The following is a 19,633-nucleotide window of genomic DNA, read 5'->3' as shown; positions in this document are numbered from 1 at the left end:
GACCTGGAGGGTGGGACCACTGTAATCAGTGTCCTGACCAATGTTGCTTCTAGGGGTACCACGCCAGTTGGGAGTGGGCAGTACTCTGGAAGGGGGTGCAGAGGGAGGGAGTCCTCGCCTCTGACCCCGGCTCAACTGAAGGGTTTAGACCCTAGGTTGAAGGGCCAGGTTCAGGGTGTCCCCCCTGACCTGGGCACCCAGTTGCAGGATAGAACCCCTGAACTGGTGGGCGAATTGCGCAGGACACCTGCCACAGGTGCCGTGGCAATTCTGGAAGGGGGTGCCACTCCAGGTGGGAGGGTACAGAGCCCCAAGGAGGAGGACCGGGTGTGGGAGAGGCCACCCCAGTCTTTGGTCCAGCCGCTGGGTACAGTCCCGGGGCTGGTGGGTCAGTGCCAGGATGTCATACCTGACCTGACAAGGGGGAGAATGGACAAAGGGTGCCAAGCACCTGGGGCTACTGGCCCCTGCTCCCTGGCACCACAGAGGATTGAGAGCCCTGAGAGGCATACAGCCTGGGTCTCATCCCTGACTACTGTCAGTGGCCACTGTAGCATTTTGCTGTCTCTCTGGTGGGACACACCTGTGGGCCAGTTAAGGTTAGGTGCTGCACAGGTGGTGTCCACAGGTGAGGAGAAGGGTTCCCCATGGATTGGCTTGGTGGGCCCTGAGAGTATGGACAGAGGGAGTCCAATAGGTTCAGATTGGCGTAGAACTGGAGTCTGCCCCTGCAGTTGCGGGCCAGGTCCTTGTTCTATCGCCCCAAGCAGGGAAGACCATCACGGTGGTGATTGGTCTACCCTGCGTTTTGGCTGGAAGGGGGTTGTGTTGGACCTGGCCCTTTTTGAAGGGTCATCCCTAAACTTTTTGCCTTCCTCCTGTATTTTTTCTGACCTGGTGTTGGCTGATTTATGACTCTGGGCACCTTACCACTGCTGACCAGTGCTAAGGTGCATATGCTCTCCCTATGGTAAAATGTATACATTGATTGGTGTCCATGATTGGTTCATTTGGTTTACTGTCAGCCCCTAGTAGAGTGCACCAGGAGTGCCAGGGCTTGTAAATACAAATGCCGCTAGTGGGCTTGCAGCACTGGTTGTGCCACCCACAGAAGCGGCCTAGTAAAATGTGTCTAGGATCTGCCACTGCAGAACCTGCGTGCGGTCTGGTACCGTCGCGCTGACTGCGCAAGTGCACCCACTTGCCAGTCCCTAAACCTTCCCTTAACTACATATTAGTCACCCCTCTGGTAGGCCCAAGGGCAGGGTGCATTGTAGGCATAAGGTAGGACATGCCCTGATGTGTGTGGCATGTCTTAATAGTGAATTACAGCCATTTTCGTTTTTCACTATTGAAGGCTACCTGCTCTCCATAGGCCAGAATGGGCTGCTGGAGTCACTACACGCTGTGACCCCAGTGGACTCATAGAGCATGGTAGAAAGTCATGTTTAGTATGCCTGGACTCAGAATAATAAAATACTTCTTTTAGTAAAGTTTATTTTAATATCCTGCGTTTGTAAATACTACTTTTAGAAAGTTAGTATTTACTGACCTGGCCATTTCAGTCCGCCTCTGCTGTGTGTGTGTGTTCTGCCTAGCAACAGTAAGGAGCAGGGTTGGGGAATCCCCAGAGACAGGCTGGCTGCCAGGTGGTGGGTAGAGAGATTACACCAGGATGGGTGGGAGGAGTACACCTTGACTCTTGAATAGACCTGTGCTCTGCCAGCACAAAGCCGGCGCCGCCCCCTGTGGAGCGGCTGATGTCTCTGCCCTGCTGCTGAAAGGGAAGCGCAGAGTCACCACAACAAAGTGCTCCAAAAACTGGACTGAGCCAGGCCCAGGCCCCCTGGCGCTAAAGAACAAAAGAATTGGTGTATAAAAGTAGGAGCCTGGCTCCTAAGAAATTAGATCCTGTTTGCGCCAAGAAGAAACTCTGCCTGAAGGAGAAGGACCTGGAGAAGCTGAAGGAGGAATACTGTCTCTCTGCCTGAGAGACTGGCCTGCAGTGGGTGCCTGTCTGCTGGAAGGAGAGGGAAAGCCTGAAGAAAAGGACTTTGATTCAACTTGTGCCTTTAAAACAATCTCCAAGGGCTTGCGTGTGAACTTGCCCCCTGACCTGCGCCCCAGGAACAGTGGGCGCTACCATCCTGAAAGAAGAGGAGAAGTGCCTTGAAGTGATTCAGCAAGCTGACCCCGGAGAACCTGTGCATCCCCTGATCTCGCTGAGCAACGCGACTTCTGCTGCTGGCGTGGCTGCAAACAACGTAAAGGCCTGACAGCCCGAGCACCGTGAACAGTTGCCCCCTCGAGCCGTAGCTCGCAAAGTAAGGTGGAGATCTCCGCGCCTGAGCGCCGAGTCCCTGTGACCCCTGCCGGGTTGTAGAGGCTTCTGCAAAGGACTAAAGTGCCCTGGTTCGCGTCTCCGGCCGAAGCTAACAGCGCGCGGCGCTGTGATCTCACCCCGAGGCTGCCCTCCTGCTTCTGACCCCCTTCGTGGCAACCTGCATCCTGCCCGAGCGCCCCACGAAGCTCCGCCGTCCCCTGGACACTGGGGACACCAGCGCGACGTGGGACACCCCTGGACTGGACCGCGAGGCCGCCACGAACCTTCCCCGTGAAATCTGCAAGGTATTGTGCCAGCGCGTGAAAAGTACGGCCCGTACTTGCCTTTGTACGAACCGTACCTGCCCTGTAACTACGGGTGCCTGGTTCGCACCGTACTGCCTGTGAAGTGCCTTGGTTCGTACCCGCCTTGTAAATACTTGTGCCTGGTTCGCACCGTACTGCCTGTGAAGTGCCTTGGTTCGTACCCGCCTTGTAAATACTTGTGCCTGGTTCGCACCGTACTGCCAGCTGAAATAATGGCGCTTTGAAAAGTGCTCCTTTTGGCTGAGTTCGAGCCGTAACAGCCTTGGTTCGACCCGTACTTACCCTGGGAACAGCAAGGTTCGAACCGTACCTACGTTTTAACCGTACTGCATTGAAAAGCATTACCGGTGCTCACTCGAGAAGAGTGAGACTCGGCAAGCGTACTCCGGCTCACGCGAGAAGCGTGGGAAACGGCAAGGCACTGTAAAAACCTTGCCAAAGGCACCCCAAAGGCGCTACGAAGTGCCCAGAAGACCTAAGAAACCTATTTTAAAGAGAACTGTGCCATTTTTACAACTGTGGACTGCCCGTAAAGCATTTTGAGAGTAACTGGATTATTTTACCAAGAGAACTGTATTTATGCAACCTGCCTGAAAGAAAACCTTTTATATAAAGAATTATATTTTGGACATAAATACAGCCTTGTGTCTTTGTGTGGTGGGGTGGTGATTATTGTGTGGGACAACTTGAACGCTTAACCTATATGCCCTCTGGAAATTTAGCCTGACTGCTCGCGCCACGTTACCTAGAGGGTGAGCAGGGGTTATTTTTAAAGAGGTGATCCTTTGCCCTGACTTAGATGAAAAGGGTCCCTGCTTGTCGCAAGTGCATACCTGCGCCAACCAGAGACCCCGGATTCTAACAGTATACTATGTACCCAGGGCATAGGTACCCCAGAGGCCTCCCAGGGACTGCAACATGTATTATGCCACCCCTGAGAGACCATTCAAACTGACACCACAGGTCTGCTACTGCAGCCTGTGTAGGGTAGTGCATGCACCCCTTACTTAGATATAGATTCACTTTATCTATTCTAAATCACTGCTCATATAAACCGATCAGTCATCCCTATGGCAGGCCTTATCAATCCTGAAGGCAGGGTTGCTGGGTTTTATGTGGGAGGGTGCCCCTGCATGAGCCCTTCTGCAGCCTTCGGAACCTATTTTGCGGGGTTGTTATATATTTAAGTGCATTATAAGCTTGCGGTAAATGCTAACTTTAAAACCGCTGCTTAGAAACATGTCGTGGTTGGTGTCAAACACCTTGGAATCATACCTCCATACCAGTAACTGGTGTGGGAGGTATGATTCCACCCTTCTAGAGGGACTTATGTGAAACAACAGTACATCTTATGTGAAACACTAGTACATTCCTTCTAGAGGGACTTATGTGAAACACTAGTACATTCCTTCTAGAAGGACTTATGTGAAACCCTAGTACATTCGGTATCAGCTTTCTCGATCTGGGCATCACAAAATGGCCACGTGGGTTGCAGTTGCCAAGGCTTGTTTGTGTTCGATCGGGACACTTACCCCCCAGCTCTCGAAATCCTTCATGGGACAGCTCACCTCCAGACTTTGGTCATGGTCGATTTCTCCTTGTCCCCATGGCTGCAGAGTCAAGCTTCCTATCTTTTCACCTGAAGCACCCGACATTGGTGGGCATTCGTCTACTGAGCCCCTGGTCGACCTGAAGTGACCCAGACTCTGTCCCCTCTGCTGTCAGGTTCTTCTCAAGTCGGAACCAGGCTTGGATGCCACCGGACACTTTTCATCTTCACGGCAGCAGCACTTCTTCGCATCACGCCATTGAAAACGACGAAGGTTTCCAACACCACTTGACCCCTATGCACCCGGCTCCTCTGGAATAGGTAACACGGGTATCTCGGTACTCTCAAGGGTGCTGGCCTCAGAACCTTCTATGTTCCAAGGGGTTTGCTTAAAGTCATCTCCGAAGAGTCCTTAAACTCTAAAATTCCAACCGCGACTTTCCCATAGGGTTGTACGGAGCTCGCGCCTGTGTTCACACACTGCACCCTTCCTCCACGGGTCCCCTGTGTCACTACTTTGGGTGGTTCCTTGGGATCCCAGCGATTCTACATATTCTAGGCACTGTGTCTAGTTAAGTCGTGGTTGTTATACCACTTTCTTAGTCTATGGTTTGGTCTCCCCCTGGAGCCCGCTGTGTATTGTGCTATTCACTGTCATTCTAGTGATTTAATATTGTGTGCTTTGTGCTCTAATCTCCTATAGAGGTTAGTAGAGAGTGTTTAGTAATAAATACATTTATTTTATATATCTCTTGTGTGGTTCTCCTTTCATTTGGTCATTCAGGAGGTTCTGATCTGGTAAAACAAGCTGCTTTACATTCTTTTGAGACTTAGCCTGAAGGTTGCTCTCCACAGCTACCACTAGGATAGCTTTCTATACAGGTTGTCTTTAACCTAATCATCAATAAGGGTTGTTTGGACTGGTACAAGGTGCCCACTTTGATTAGTGGTCAGCACATACCAGGCCAACTTCTCACATTGGTGTGCAGCGGTTTGTGATTCAAGCTTGCTATTCTTGTACCAGATAAATCTCATTGAGTGATTAACTGAAAACCACTAAAGGTATTAGGTACATATAAATCAAGATTAGAATAAGTAAGTTCTCATGAAGTTGGAGTTGGGTAGTCAAGGGTCTAGCACACCCTTTCTCCAATTCAAGAGAGTTTTGTTCCCACTAGGTTAGTTAGGTGCCTACACCACATAACACTAGTATGCCTTCTAGGCCAGAAGCCAGTGGACCTCTGACAACTAGATATGACCATCTCTCATTTCAGGAATTGAGAAATATGTGTACATCTAGGAAACTGAGGACAGGGAGAAGTGCAAGCACCCAACGTCTCAAGGAGATGTTGCTTTTAGATGACCTCAGAAAGACCCCAGGGTCTGATGAGGCAGGCAAGTTGGGTCGGACAGGAGATGAGGAAAGAGCAGGAAGGGAACACTTCTTTGATCTGGTCTCAAACACTGGCCAGGAGGATAAAGATGATTCTAACCTGGAAAATCCAACTCTTCCTTCAGGTGGGGGAGACGGCCCCAGTGGCCCTCTATTTACTTCACCAGGGAGAGTGCAAAGCTAACTTAGAAGATCAAGATCTCCTTCTTGGGAATCTAATCATTCAGGTACTTTTGTAGGGACCTCTGCTTCTCATAAAAGGGACTTCTCTTATGAGAAGAAGTGCCAATTACTTGAGTATGAGAGGACCAAACTCAGATTCAAGAGGGAACAATTGGCCTTAGACAGGGAATCCCTAGAGCTCCAGAGAGCTTCAGAAGATTGGGGCTAGAGCCCCATGGTGGCAGCAACACTGTCCCTAGAGCTAGAGAATATACTCATGATCATAGGAACCTGAACAAGATAGTCCCTCCCTAGCAGAGAGGGACTGACATCCACAAATGGATAACTGCACTAGAGAGGGCCTGTAAAGTACAGAGGGTCCCTCAAGGGCAGTGGGCAGCTATCTTGTGGCTCTCCTTCGCTGACAAGGGTAGAGACAAGCTCCTCACTGTAAGAGAAGAGGATGCTGATAATTACACAGTCTTGAAAAGTGCTCTCATTGATGGGTTTGGCTTAATCACTGAACAATACAGGATTAATTTCAGAGACACCCAGAAGGCACAGACTCAGGACTGGGTTGATTTTTGTAGATTGTGCTACTAAGGCTCTGGACGGCTGGTTACTGGGCAGCAAAGTGTGTGATTTTAAAGGATTGTACAATTTATTTATGAGGGAGCAGATCCTTAATAATTGTCAAAATCAGTTGTTGCATCAGTACCTGGTGGACTGTGATCTGACCTCTCCCCAAGAATTGGGTCAGAAGGCAGACAAATGGGTCAGAACAAGGGTAAGGCAGAAAACCCAGAAGCAAGGTGGTGACTCTAAGAAGCAAGATTCTAAAACCTCAGATAAGGGTGGGGAGAAGGGTAAAGAACAGAAGTCTTCTCAAGGGCCCCAAAAGTCTTCATCTGGGGGGGGGGGGGAAGAGTCACAATCAAACAAGAATAAAGGCAAAAAGAAGCCTTGGTGTCATATCTGTAAACAGAAGACCCATTGCACAAATGATTGTTCAAAATCCAAGGAATCTACTCCAGCCACCACTGTACCTAAGGCAACTGTTCCCCTAATTCAGCTCAAAGTGGTGGTACACAGAATAAGGGTGTAGTAGGGTTAACCGTGGGATCTGAGATGGACTCTGGCCTAGTCAGAGTTCCAACTCAGGCTGTGTTGGTCTGTTATGGGGGCACAGATATTGCCTCCTTATTTGTCAGTACCAGTAATCTGAGCAAATACAGACGGCAGCCTTTGATCAATGGCAAGGAGGCCTTGGCATTCAGGGACACAGGTGCAAGTGTCACAATGGTGACAAAAGATCTTGTGGCCCCTGAACAAATCATACTTGGTGAGATGTACCAAGTAACTAATGCAAGCAATATCAGGACAGACCTTGGCAGTTGTGAATTTCACCTGGGGAGGGGTAACTGCCCCTAAGAATGTTGTGGTAAGTGCAGACCTCCCTGTTGAATGCTTATTGGGAAATGATTTGGAAACTTCAGCTTGGGCTGAAGTGGAACTCAGGACTAATGCAGAACTGTTGGGTATCCCTGCGGATGTGTTTGCTATGACTAGGTCACAGGCAAAAATGTCTTCCACTGAACAGGCCCTGGATCCTGGAATAATGGACCAGGTGCCTTCCAATAGAAGGAGCAGTAGGGGTAAGGCAGTGTCTTCCCCCTGCCTCAGAGCACAGATCAGTCTCTTTAGGGAGATGATCTTAGTCCTGAAGAAGGAACTGTCTCAGAGGAACTTGAACCAGATGAGGTTGAGTTCTTGGGGACAGGGGGTCCTTCTAGGGCAGATCTGAGCCAGGAGCAACTGAGCTGCCCCTCCCTTGAACCCCTTCAGACAGCAAGCTACTGCTGAGGCTGCTGGGAGTGCCAGTGGGTCCCATAGGATCTATTGGGATGATGGACTCTTATACTCAGAGGGTAGAGACCCCAAACCTGGTGCTACCAGGAGGTTGGTTATACCTCTGACGTTTGGGGGCTTCCTGTTGACACTGGCACATAATATCCCATTGGCAGGACACTTGGGCCAAAACAAGCCCTGGGACAGAGTTGCTCCTCACTTTCATTGGCCACATATGTTTTGTCACTCCTGTATCACTTGTCAAGCCAGTGGTAAGGCAGGTGGTACTACAAAGGCCCCCCTGATGCTACTACCTGTGGTGGGGGTTCCTTTTGAGAGGGTGGGGATTGACATTGTTGGTCCCATGGATCCTCAAACTGCATATGGGCACATATTCATACTAGTGGTGGTGGACAATGCCACTAGGTATCCAGAAGCAAGTCCACTTAGGACTACCACAGCTCCTGTTGTGGCTAGAGCCCTTCTGGGAATATTTTCCAGAGTGGGTTTTCCTAAGGAGGTAGTATCAGACAGAGATGCAACCGTTATGTCTAGTTACTTGACTGCTATGTGGAAGGAGTGTGGAGTAAATTACTAATTTACCACCCCTTATCACCCACAATGCAATGGGTTAGTTTAAAGGTTCAACAAAACCCTCAAGGGCATAATTAAAGGTCTCCCTGAAAAGCTCAGGCGTAGATGGGACATACTTTTGCCCTCCCTTCTCTTTGCCTACAGAGAGGTTCCTCAGAAGGGGGTTGGTTACAGCCGTTTTGAACTTCTGTTTGGACATCCAGTTAGGGGTCCTTTATGTCAAGTTAAGGAGGTATGGGAGTTACCTCTCAAACCCCCTAAACAGGATATTGTGGACCATGCACTTGGTCTCTGCTGCAGGATGGCTGAGTACACGAAGAAGGCATCCAAAAACCTTGAGGCTAGCCAGGAATTACAAAAGGCCTGGCATGACCAAAAGGCTATGTTGACTGTTTATCAGCCAGGACAGAAAGTATGGGTGTTGGAGCCTGTGGCCCCAGCAGCCCTCCAAGACAAGTGGAGTGGCCCTCATACAATCATTGAGCAAAAGGTAGAGGTTACCTACCTGGTGGACCTTGGAACTCCCAGGAGCCCTGATAGGGTGCTCCGTGTGGACAGGCTCAAACCATATGTTGACAGGGCAGACATGGGCTTGCTCATGGCTACTGATGAGGGACAGGAGGAAGAGAGTGATCCACTCCCTGACCTGTTCTCACAGAACCCTGATGATGGGTCAGTTGATGGTGTAGCCTTGGCAAGCAGCCTCACTGTCCAGCTGCAAACTGATTGCAGACAAGTGCTCAATCAGTTCAGACACACTGACTCCAAGTCAGACTACCTGGTGCACTCATGAAGTGGACACAGGGGACAGTCTGCCTGTTAAAAATAAGATTTACAGGCAACCTGACCATGTCAGGGACTGCATCAGGACTGAAGTCCAGAAAATGTTGGACCTGGGAGTAATTGAGCTGTCCTCTCCTCAGGACCACTGCGACCTGAGGTACACATGGGATGAAATACATGTAGAGGTGACCTCCTATCGAATACCCTTCGTCCCTGTTAATGGGACCCTTGGGCTTCTATTCATCTGGTCAAGTCCCCGGAATCCGGTAGCCCCCCCCTATGCCCGCTCTGTGCCAGTCAGGTATTTCATTGTGGTTTCATAAATACAATGTAGAGGAATGTTTCTTCTTGAACCTTTACAGTAACATCGCAGTTTAAAGACTAAGTCACAGGTTGCCCTGTGTGTAGGCCGCATAGGTTTCCTTTAGAGCAAAACGTCATGAATTTTATAAAGAGTACTTTTGGGTTGCTTTTATTAGAAGGTTGTAACTGTTAAAGCCTTATTCCTTCCTCCCCCCCCCCCCCCCGCCTGCAGCAAAACAGCTATGTGTCGTGGTCACCTCTTCGGCCTGTGAACAGAGGGCACACTCCAGGAGGTACCCGGGTCCTCTGCCTGTTCCTGAGGCAGTTCACTGCCTTCACTGGAACCCTGGAATCCTCCAGAATCCGTTTCATGTGTCTCAGGGCAGACCAGTCATGCCAAGGTATAAATAAAGCACCCCTCATTCACAGTTCTTACCTTTGTAGTGTGCAGAACAGCAGGCAGGGTTTGAGGCGCGGCCCTTTCTCCGTGGTCTGTTTGCCTCTCGAGATGAAGCCATACATTCCTTTGCCCAGGAATGTCTATTATTAATGTCAGATCGATTTAACATTTTGTTGATGCGTGTATTTTGAAAGTCATCCTTGTTCGACTGCCGCAAGTGTCTTGTTCCCAGGCAATCTACGTCACACTCGGCGGATGGATCCATTCTGCTGCATTAATTATTGGTCCCAAGAGCCTTGCTCGGATTCCATGTCTGACACGTCATCATAAAGATATTACTGTACCAAGGACTCCCTCCAAGCTCCGCTGTCCAGTGACCGAGCATTATTTACAAAGATGTATAGGCAGTGCATTGTAAGGGCATATTTAAGGCACTGGGCATGAATCTATTTACAGCGCTATATGTGGTCACGAATCTCACAGCGTTCTCAAAGTGAAAGCAGCCTGGCTTGGACTGTGAAGTGACCCCGCCCCTCCCCACCTTGTCTTTCACTTCATTCGTGCGGCTGCGGATAGTCTGCCCAGCAGAACTTGCACCAGCTCTCAGCAGCTTGTTTGTTTGTTTTCAGCAGACATTCCAGGGCGAGGGTTACGCGTCTCTGTAGCGCCTACACGCCCCTGCCTTCTCTCTGTGCCTTGTGCAGTAGGCAGAACAGGTAGAAATCCTACTTCCTTATTAGGACTAAAATCTACATGATTATTAGTTAATACGCCAGAGATTGGATATGTTATGAATGAAAGGATTTATTAATATGGTAAAGCTGTAACCTATATACGCGATAACTGGTGAATAGCCCCCCTCCACCCCCCAGGGCTGGCCACACCCTAGATCTGCTCCTGGTGACTTCCTCTCCACGCCAGAAGTGCCCTGGCCTGATCTGTCATTGGTAATACTTGAAATCTCCGATGCTCATAAAAAGCAGAATTGAGACGGCAGGCCTCACTTATTTAGCGACACAGGAAAAATATCACCGCAGAAACATTTGAAGAAATCTTTTAAAAAAACACTGAAAAGTCTGTCCCAAATGAAGGCCTTCTAGACATCCCTGACTCTCTCCAATCGTTTGACTCCGACTGAAAGGAGGCTTTAAATACCTCGCTCCCTAGAGAATTAGGGGGCATATCAGCAAGGGCTTTATCTCTGCTTTTTTGGCTTTAAAAGCCAAAAAAGGAGAGATAAAACTAGCGCCCTATCAACAACAGGGTGCTAACATGCAAATTCGCATGTTAGCACCCTTTTACTCCACGCTTCCCCTTGCATCTCTAATGAGATGCAAAGGGGGCGTTCCAGAGTAAAATAATAGGAGAAATGTCGCTAAGCGACATTTCTCCTATTATCAAGAATGTCGCTAACCCTGTTAGAGACAAAAAAAGCAGCGCTAACCGCGGTTAACGCTGCTTTTTAACGTCTGGTATTTTTCTGACTTAGCCATGATATCCTATGGAAGGAGGATATCATGGCTAAGTTTGTCTGTCCCTATCAACAAGCTAACGTGAGATTATCGCTGGGTTTCCAGCGTTAATCTCACGTTAGCCACTTAGCGTGAGGATTTTTATCGCTATTGAGATAAGCGTTGCTAATAGCACGCTATCTCAGCGATAAAAATCAACGCTAGCCGGCGATAATTATCCTAGCACTAAGTGCGCTTAGCGATAATTATCGCCGGTTGTTGTTGATATGCCCCCATAGTGATAAAGAAAAACTATTTCACCAATCCCAGGTTCACAGACAAACTTAAAAAAGAAATAAAACAATTAAATGCGTAAATACAGCCACTTAGGCAGGAGAAAAGACAAATCACTTTAACAAGATTCTCCGTGCCCAAAAGAAACCCTGAGAACTTATTAGAATAGCGATACACTCTGCAGTCTCTTGAGTCTGTCTCAGGAACTGCTGGATACCTACTGGTATATTTTTTAGAAGAGATGAAGAAATGCGAAGTGACTTTAAGTAACTCCAACCTGCCTCTCCCACACAGGACCCTCCTCTATGGTTCATTTAAAAGGGGAGGCGCTCAAATCATTCCTGCCCATCTCAGAAGAAGAGGACCTCTCGAATGAATGAATGAATGAATGAATGAATGAATGAATGAATGAATGAATGAAGTTGAAACTTGCAAAGCGGTCTGCCAATCCCAAAGGAGCATTCTGGCAGTATACAGAAAAGAAAGGACTGAAACAGCAAGAATAACCCCAGGGGGATAAAAGGTCAGAGAATAAGAGGATAACAGAGTGCATCAGGGGCTGCAGAAGGCCAGGTCTTCAACTGCTTTTAAAAATAACTTAAGATTCAATGAATCCTAAATGGTGTGTAGTTGGTTCCATGCCTAGGTACCCAGAACTGATAAGAATTTACTGCTTCAGGTTTTGAGTCAATTTTTTCAATTCAATTCAATTTTATTTATTATGATTTGGAGCTCCGAAGAGTTCCACAAAAAAACATGTATCCAATTCATCAAATCAACCAACACTTAAAAAGCAAGCAAATAAAATCACAATGCATCAGAAATGACTGTTTTCATAAAGTGATACAAAGTTCATAATTGCATGTTAATTGCGGAGAGGTGCAATATGAGCACCAAATACATTTTTAGAGTCCTTTCAAATGCAAAGCGTGCAAGGGCTGGACAAGGCAAGTTATACCATTAGATCCTTAGACGACTTCGACTGTGCGTTTGCAAGGATGCTAAAAATATGTTTGCAATGATACAATTAATTCATCAAAGATTAAGGATTAAAATACAAAGGAATCAAAAAATTCTAAGATTCAGTATACAGTACGCAGTAACTAGCAGCATAAAGGGAAACAAAAAGTGCAAGTGCTCGAACATGATAAGAAATACCAAAATCTTGGTTGATAGATATTCAATTGTACATGACGGTATTCGTAGCAGCATACACGGAGATAAGAGCGCAAGCGCGCCTATAGCACCAATTTAAATAAAAATTAAAAAACTTTAAAATGCGACCATAACGTAGTTAATATCAAACATATCATACCAATAAATCTTTATAAATTACAGCCTTCTAATAAAAGCAACCCAAAAGTACTATTTATAAAATTAATTATGTTTTTCTCTAAAGGGAACCTATGCGGCCTACTACGGCTAAACGGGGCAACCTGTTACTTCACTAAAAATTGTTTTAAAAAGCTAAAGATTTTAAAACAGACTGGTTCAGAGGGGGGGGGTGGGCAGAAGACAATTTGAAGTAGGGGACAGGCAAATAGGACAAGTTTTAAGTCCTGCACACAAGTATCACATAAGTGACAAAGTCTTTCCTGCCTAGGAAGACCCTCTCAAGCTCCTTTTACAATTCTTAAGGGAAGTAAATTCAGCTGAAGCAACAAGATTGTTCTGCGCACTCCATTGGGGAGATTCCATTCAACGTAGGGTTGTGGCTTTTTATAAATACTACTCCCCACTATAAAGTCATTATTGGAATGCGCTGCGCACAGTGCTGTATCTCTTTTACGTCATAAATAGAGTTTTAAATTCTTATTTTCAAAACTTATTTAGAAGAGCGCTCGTACACAAATTCTCAAAATTTAACAAATTTACGGCTTTCTGGTAATTCCTAAAGAGAACACTTTTTCCCTTCAGGCTGTTAAAAATTTCCTGACGCATTGCTACTCATAAAGGGTTCTCAAAACTGTTCAATAGTGCATTGCTCCATCTTAAGCACACAGCCATAGAGAACACGTAAGGGGAAAGTAGCCCGAATTTGAGCCAAATCGCCGCTATGGGTGCTGCACGATTCAGATTACACATTTGGCTCCAGATATTCCCCTCTACTTTCTCGAAATTATCCCGCTGTTGTTCCTCTACTGTTTCACAGGCATAACTCAACGCTGGATGAATTTTAATTTGATAAACTGGCAAAATATGTGCAAAGTGTCTTTTCCCGCGATGCTTATAAAGTCTGCTAAATGCGGAAGCCTGAGAGATTGCCTTACCTCTGCATTGGTCAATGTGATCGCTACTGGAGCACTTACTTATGAAAATTTTCCCTAGGCATGGGTATAACTCCACCACAGCAAGTTTTTCATTCCCCAAAAACCAGCGCTTATTTTTCCTGACTTGGCATCTCCGATATCTAAAGACCATAATTTTACTTTTTGAAATATTTATTTTTAAAAAGTAATCTTCTGAATAACTTGCTACCTCGGTATGTCAGCTTTGGAGTCCAATTGGAGTTAGGTCTAACAAAATGGCGTTGTGCGCATATAGCAGGCGGCTCAACTTCATAGTTCCTAGTTTTGGTGTTCCCCTTTGCAGAGCCCTACCCTACTCTTCAAATCATTTAATATAAAGAGAAAAGAGAAGAGGAGCCAGTAGGCACCCATGCATCAGCCCGTTATGGGTCTTTATTTACTTGACAGGCCCTGGGTTACCCCCATCAGGACCTGTGTCCAAGTGGAGGAGTGCAATGCGATAATTAATCTAAGTAGGTTCATGGCAATCCCCATAGTGGCCAGTTTTATCCACAGTGTCCACCGGTCAAACCAGTCGAAAGCCGTAGAGAAGTTTAAAAAGGCCGCATATAATGGCATACCCTTGCTCATTGGGTATTTTTCAATTAAAGTTTGCAGGACAGTAATATTATCTAGGGTAGCACTATGTTTGCGGAACCTGGCTTGCTCTGCAGGGACAAATCCATTTCCAAAAGCAGAGTCTTGAAGGTGGAGGAGTGTGCTCTTGGCAAACAATTTTCCGGTCGCATCCAATAATGCGATCTGCCTAAAGCTGGCAGGGGAATTTTTCGGTCCCTTTTTTATATAATTGGACCACAATACTTCCCTTCCAGGATAACGGAATAGTCCCATGTGCATTGCAGTAAGAAAATATCGGACACAAAAATTGTGCCCATGCTGCACCTTCTTGTTTAACTATAGCAATTGGTATGTCATCAGGGCCCATCCCACCTGAATACCTTGCCCCTTTAATGAAACCCTCTATTTCATTTCTCGAGGGGGAGCCATAGTCGCTCCCCACCGAGGAGTCAAAGACAAAGTCTGAATTGCGCCCAGCCAAGGAATTTAGTGCATATAACCGAGACATGTATATGGTCCATTCTATATTAGATATCAAAATGGGTTTTGCCTTAGTTCTGCCATCACAAAATTTGGCTATTAAATTAAACCCCAACATTTATGAGTATCACCGGACTGTGCAACCTCTCTTAATTTTATCCAATTCACATCTTCCACCCCTCTGCGCTCCGATGCCAATTGGATCAGACCCCAACACTTACATCAGCCTTGTACAAGAAGCAAGGTCGGGCTACCTTCCATGAATCTCCCTTGGCCGGGATCTATCTGTACTGGGAGAGTACCCTGGCCAGGAGGGATGGAGGGGACGTTATCCATGGCCTGACCTAAATCTGGCACAGCGGCATAGGTTTGTGCAGTTAAGTTCACTGAGTTATGGTCTTTCCTGATTCCTCGGTGCACTACATCTGTGTTGATATGTACTTTTAAATTCTCCCAGGTGTTTTCCGCTTCCCCCTCGTTAAATTTGGGAATCCCTCTATCTTCCTGCCCTTCCAACTCCCCTAATCACTTCCAGGAGTGGTCAACTATCATAGAGGTGGGAGGGGGAGGATTTATCGCCAAACGCCCCAAATTTTGGCCATCGTCAGAGACTGGAGGCCTGGCGTCATTCCTACTTTGCGTCAGATTTGAGATGTCTGGCTCCTCAAGTACCATAGGAAACGACAATGTCTTTGGCTTATTTTTTCAGAGCGCCACCCTCCGCAGGGGGAACAGCATCTAAACTGTTCATGGGCAATTTAACGAGGAGGGGGTAGGTTAATGAGTCGGTAGTGCAAGGCATGTTAGTGTTCCCTTTTTTAAAGATAGGGTGCACCTGTAATGGATTCATAGGTGCGGTTACGGTTGTGTTGCTCCCGGTACTGATGTGCGAAATATCCCCTGTCCGTTATTTTTTAGGAGGAGAGCTTACCAAGGGACTACCTCTAAACAGGAAAGCAATGGGAACCCCCTTATCTTTCGGAATCTCAACCTGGATTCCCAAACTAGACACCCCTATGTATGTCTGGCATGCCTGAGATTTTACTTCAATGCCCTTTTCAAGCTTACTTATACTGGGATTGACAGAATTAAGCTTCTGAACCCCCATTCAAATTGGTGAAAGGTCATCGATATATGATCAGAATTCATAGTGGTTTTCTCCAACAAGGATACCATTAACGAGAGAAGCCTCTCTAAAACTTAAAGTATCTCAAGATTGCCCTTTGCCCCCCAATCAATTATCCACTACATTTAATGTTTGCAAATAATTGTGTACTCTTTTATCTGGGGACGCCTCTGACGCCTCCAGATTTGACAAATCTAATGAATGCACACGGGACACACTAGAGGGAGTGCTACTATACAGGGTTGGCATACAGCAGCGACTGGCATGAGTATCCGATGACAGTCTCTGTACTAACTCCCTAGTGACTGGCGTTTTCAAGTTGGCCTCCAAAACTTTGTTTTTATCCGAAGGTATGGCAATGTCCAGCATGGTACAATCCTCCAAATCCCCAGGTTCAAGGCTGCAGTCTACTGTCTGTGGAATATGTTGAGTCATTTTAAGGGAGAGTTGACCAGAAGATTGCTCAGCGTTGCTCAAGGGGCTAGATTTATCAACCGAGGGTACCGGCCCTGCCGGTACAGGCATCCCCTTTTCTGTAGAATTTATTTCCAATTGATCCTCAACATATTCCACGGGGATGCCCATTTCCATCTCAGTATCTTCCGCCACTAACTGTAAAACACTTCCATCAGTGCCCAGTGTTAATGGAGATATTGAGGTTACTCCGCCCATATTCTGATCGAAAACACTTAGGGAAATGTGGAACATTCAACTCAGAAAGAGCAGGGCGAGCACCTACCTCATTCAAACAAACTACACCGGAGGCCACTCACTGAACCTTATTTACCACTGTGCCCCTCGACGTGCTCCTCACGCCCTTTGTGAACATCAACATTACAGTGGTATAGGATCTCAGGTGTGAGAGGTGACCTCGGGGTTCCCTTCGCCTGATGGTCTTTAGTAACTTGAGAAGACTAGTGTGATCAGAGGTGCTACTAGCTGGCGCTAAAGTGGACCCTGGCGATCCTGCGGAATGATTCTGAGGGACCAATTGAGCGCCCTGAACGCAGGCACCTGGAGGGCTTCACCAGCAAATGATTTTAGTTTGTGGGCTTGCGAACAAAGAACGCCGCAGCACCAGAACTGTGGCTGTCTGGCTGAGCACTGCTGATTATGCTGATTATGCTGGCTAATCTTAATTCAGACTGCCAGGCTCGAACCCAATGTGGAGCGGGACAGTGGTACTAGCTCCGCTGGTCTGCTCTGAACAGCAAGCTCTAAACCAAGTGAGTCATGAAAGGCCACATGATTACCACCATTACGCAGAGTCACAAATAGTGTTCATCCACTCCTATAAATGAGTTTAGTAGTCAGCCGGAAACATCAAATCACCACACTGCTGAAACTGCCAGGCTCAAACCGGGATGAGGAGAGCATAAGAGAGCTGTGGAGGAGTGTGGCTCAATGGTTAGAGCGGCAGACCCTGAAGCAGAGTTCTGGCCAAGGACCAGGGTTTGATTCCCGCCGCGGCGGGGCTCGGGCTCAATTTCCTCAGACCTGTCTATTCTCGCCTCGGTGCCTATTCTAATTACAGGCCCTACGCTGCAACTCTGGGCAATAGCTTGCTTAGCCTCCACACCGGCCCCAACAATGCTAAGGATGCCTGGCTTCACCCTGGGGGTGCCCAGGAGTGGACACTTCACAGGGAAAGCCAGAAGGGGTTCCACAGCGGTATGAGTATCAGTGCCAGGAAACTGCAAAGGCGACACCGCAAGGTGGCCATCTGGAGACAGTGCGCTCTATAAGTACCTTGACATTTACACTTACATTTACATTTTATTTGAGCGAACCTCCCCGCAGCTCAAGCCGTGCCAACCTAACACCGACCGCCTCCGCGCATACGTGAGGAAGCGCGGCACTAGCCTGTCGCCCCCGATGTCACCCACTCTCACCCGCTCTCAGGCTCGGGCTAATTCTCCTCTGCCTGTGTCATCTGCCCGCCTTGTAGGTGCTCTTTTCAATTTTACAATTTTGCTACAGTCTGGTGGCAGTATGTGTAAAAGAAAAAAGCTAAAAGAAGCCTAGGCTGGGGCTGGAACGCGGGAGAGAGAACAGGCAAGAAAAAAAACAGCAAGGATGACAGCTTACCGCACTTCCCCCGCCTCTGTGTGCTTCAACCTCATCGCCTGTCTCTTGGCCGTCTCTTGCCTCACCTCAACAGCAGCAATAGTAACGGACCAACGCAGTGCAGTGCGGTACCGTGTGGCAGGGCGGGGGGTGCAGGGGTGCAATTGGCGCGCCAACCTGGCCCGTTCCTTTGCGACTCCTGCGACCTCTCCGGCTACGGTTAGGTGGTTCGGAGAACACACAACGCCGCTGTTACTCCCCAGCTCACTGTGGCCAGCTTCCTGCCTCCCTTTGTCTCAGTCCGTTCATCTGCCTCCGTCACTTCCGTCCAACGATTCTCTCCAGCAAAATACCAGTGGGCTCTTTGGCAAAATACCAGGTTTTGAGACTAAAAGAAGGGGGCTTAAGGAGATTTGCATGGGAACATCTCAGGGTCCTTTTATCGAATAGAGGGTGATTCTGGCCATTAGATATCTTAGCTCAGTAGATCTGTAAGCTTTGAAGGTCAATAGGAGAATTTGAAAAAGACGCTTTTATGCACTGGAAACCAGTGTAAGGCTTTCAGAGCTGCCAAGGCCAATGGTCGTCTGGGAAGTTTCAGTACACATCTGGCCGCCCCATGCTGGACAACCTGGAGTTTAAGAATAGTTAGTTTTGAGGATCCTTCATACAAACTATTGCAGTAGTCCAATCGAGAAGTTATCGGTGTGAAGGTAACTGTCTTCCTAGCATCCAGTGAAAGGCAATCAAACCATTTCCTCAATGATTTTATTAGATTAAAACACAAGTCTGCTTCAGTGAGAGCTTGTGGGCAGAAGGACAAGGAGGCATCGAGTTCTACTCCAAGATTTTTTACAACCTCAATAGTGGCAGGCGAGGAGGGCCCCGAATTCGGCCCCCATTAGATTGGGAGGAACGAATTTGACTAGCCAAGCAACATTATCTCAGTCTTGTCAGTATTGCATTTTAAATGATTGGACTGCATCCACCGGATAACTTCAGTAAGACAGTTTTTTAAATTAATCTCCGAGTCAATGGACGCCTTGTCCACCGATAAGATCAGTTGTGTATCATCCGCATATGATTTCTATGCCAAAGGAAGTAATCAGAGAGATCAGGGGGTTCACCCTTATAAGCATCAGTAAACCTTTGGCCTTCCTCTTGGATAGCAGTCCTGCGTTAAAACGCAAAAACTTCGGCAAATCAATCTCTCGCTGGATAAGAAAATTATTAATTCCTCCTTTGTGAAAGTCATTGTTCCTTCCCCACTAAAATGGCAATCGTAAGGAAGAAGAAGAAAAATAGTCCTATTCATGGAAGGATCTGCCAACTTAGATTCGTTTTTTTTTATTGGTCTTGGCCAAGCGTTGTTAATAATCATAATGGAATAAAATGAGATCTTGGCCTCTACAGAGCCAACTTTAGGCCAGGACATGGCACAGACCATGTGTTATGTATGGCTTGAGATGGAAAATCAACAGCCGAAGTTCAGGAAAAGTTACACTTCCGAATTTATCTGCCTAGTTTGGCGCCATCGACCACCACATTCTCCTTAGCTAGTTCAAAATGTTGAGAATTGAAGAGAAAGAGTTTCCTTGGCTGGAATTCTTCATTTCTGACAGATCCCAACAAATCTTACTCGAGAAATTCTATTCAAATTCTTGAGG

The sequence above is a fragment of the Triturus cristatus genome, chromosome 4_2 (assembly GCF_964204655.1).
Source record: "Triturus cristatus chromosome 4_2, aTriCri1.1, whole genome shotgun sequence".
NCBI classification, from domain to species: Eukaryota; Metazoa; Chordata; class Amphibia; order Caudata; family Salamandridae; genus Triturus; species Triturus cristatus.
Note: the sequence above shows the minus strand (reverse complement) of the source record.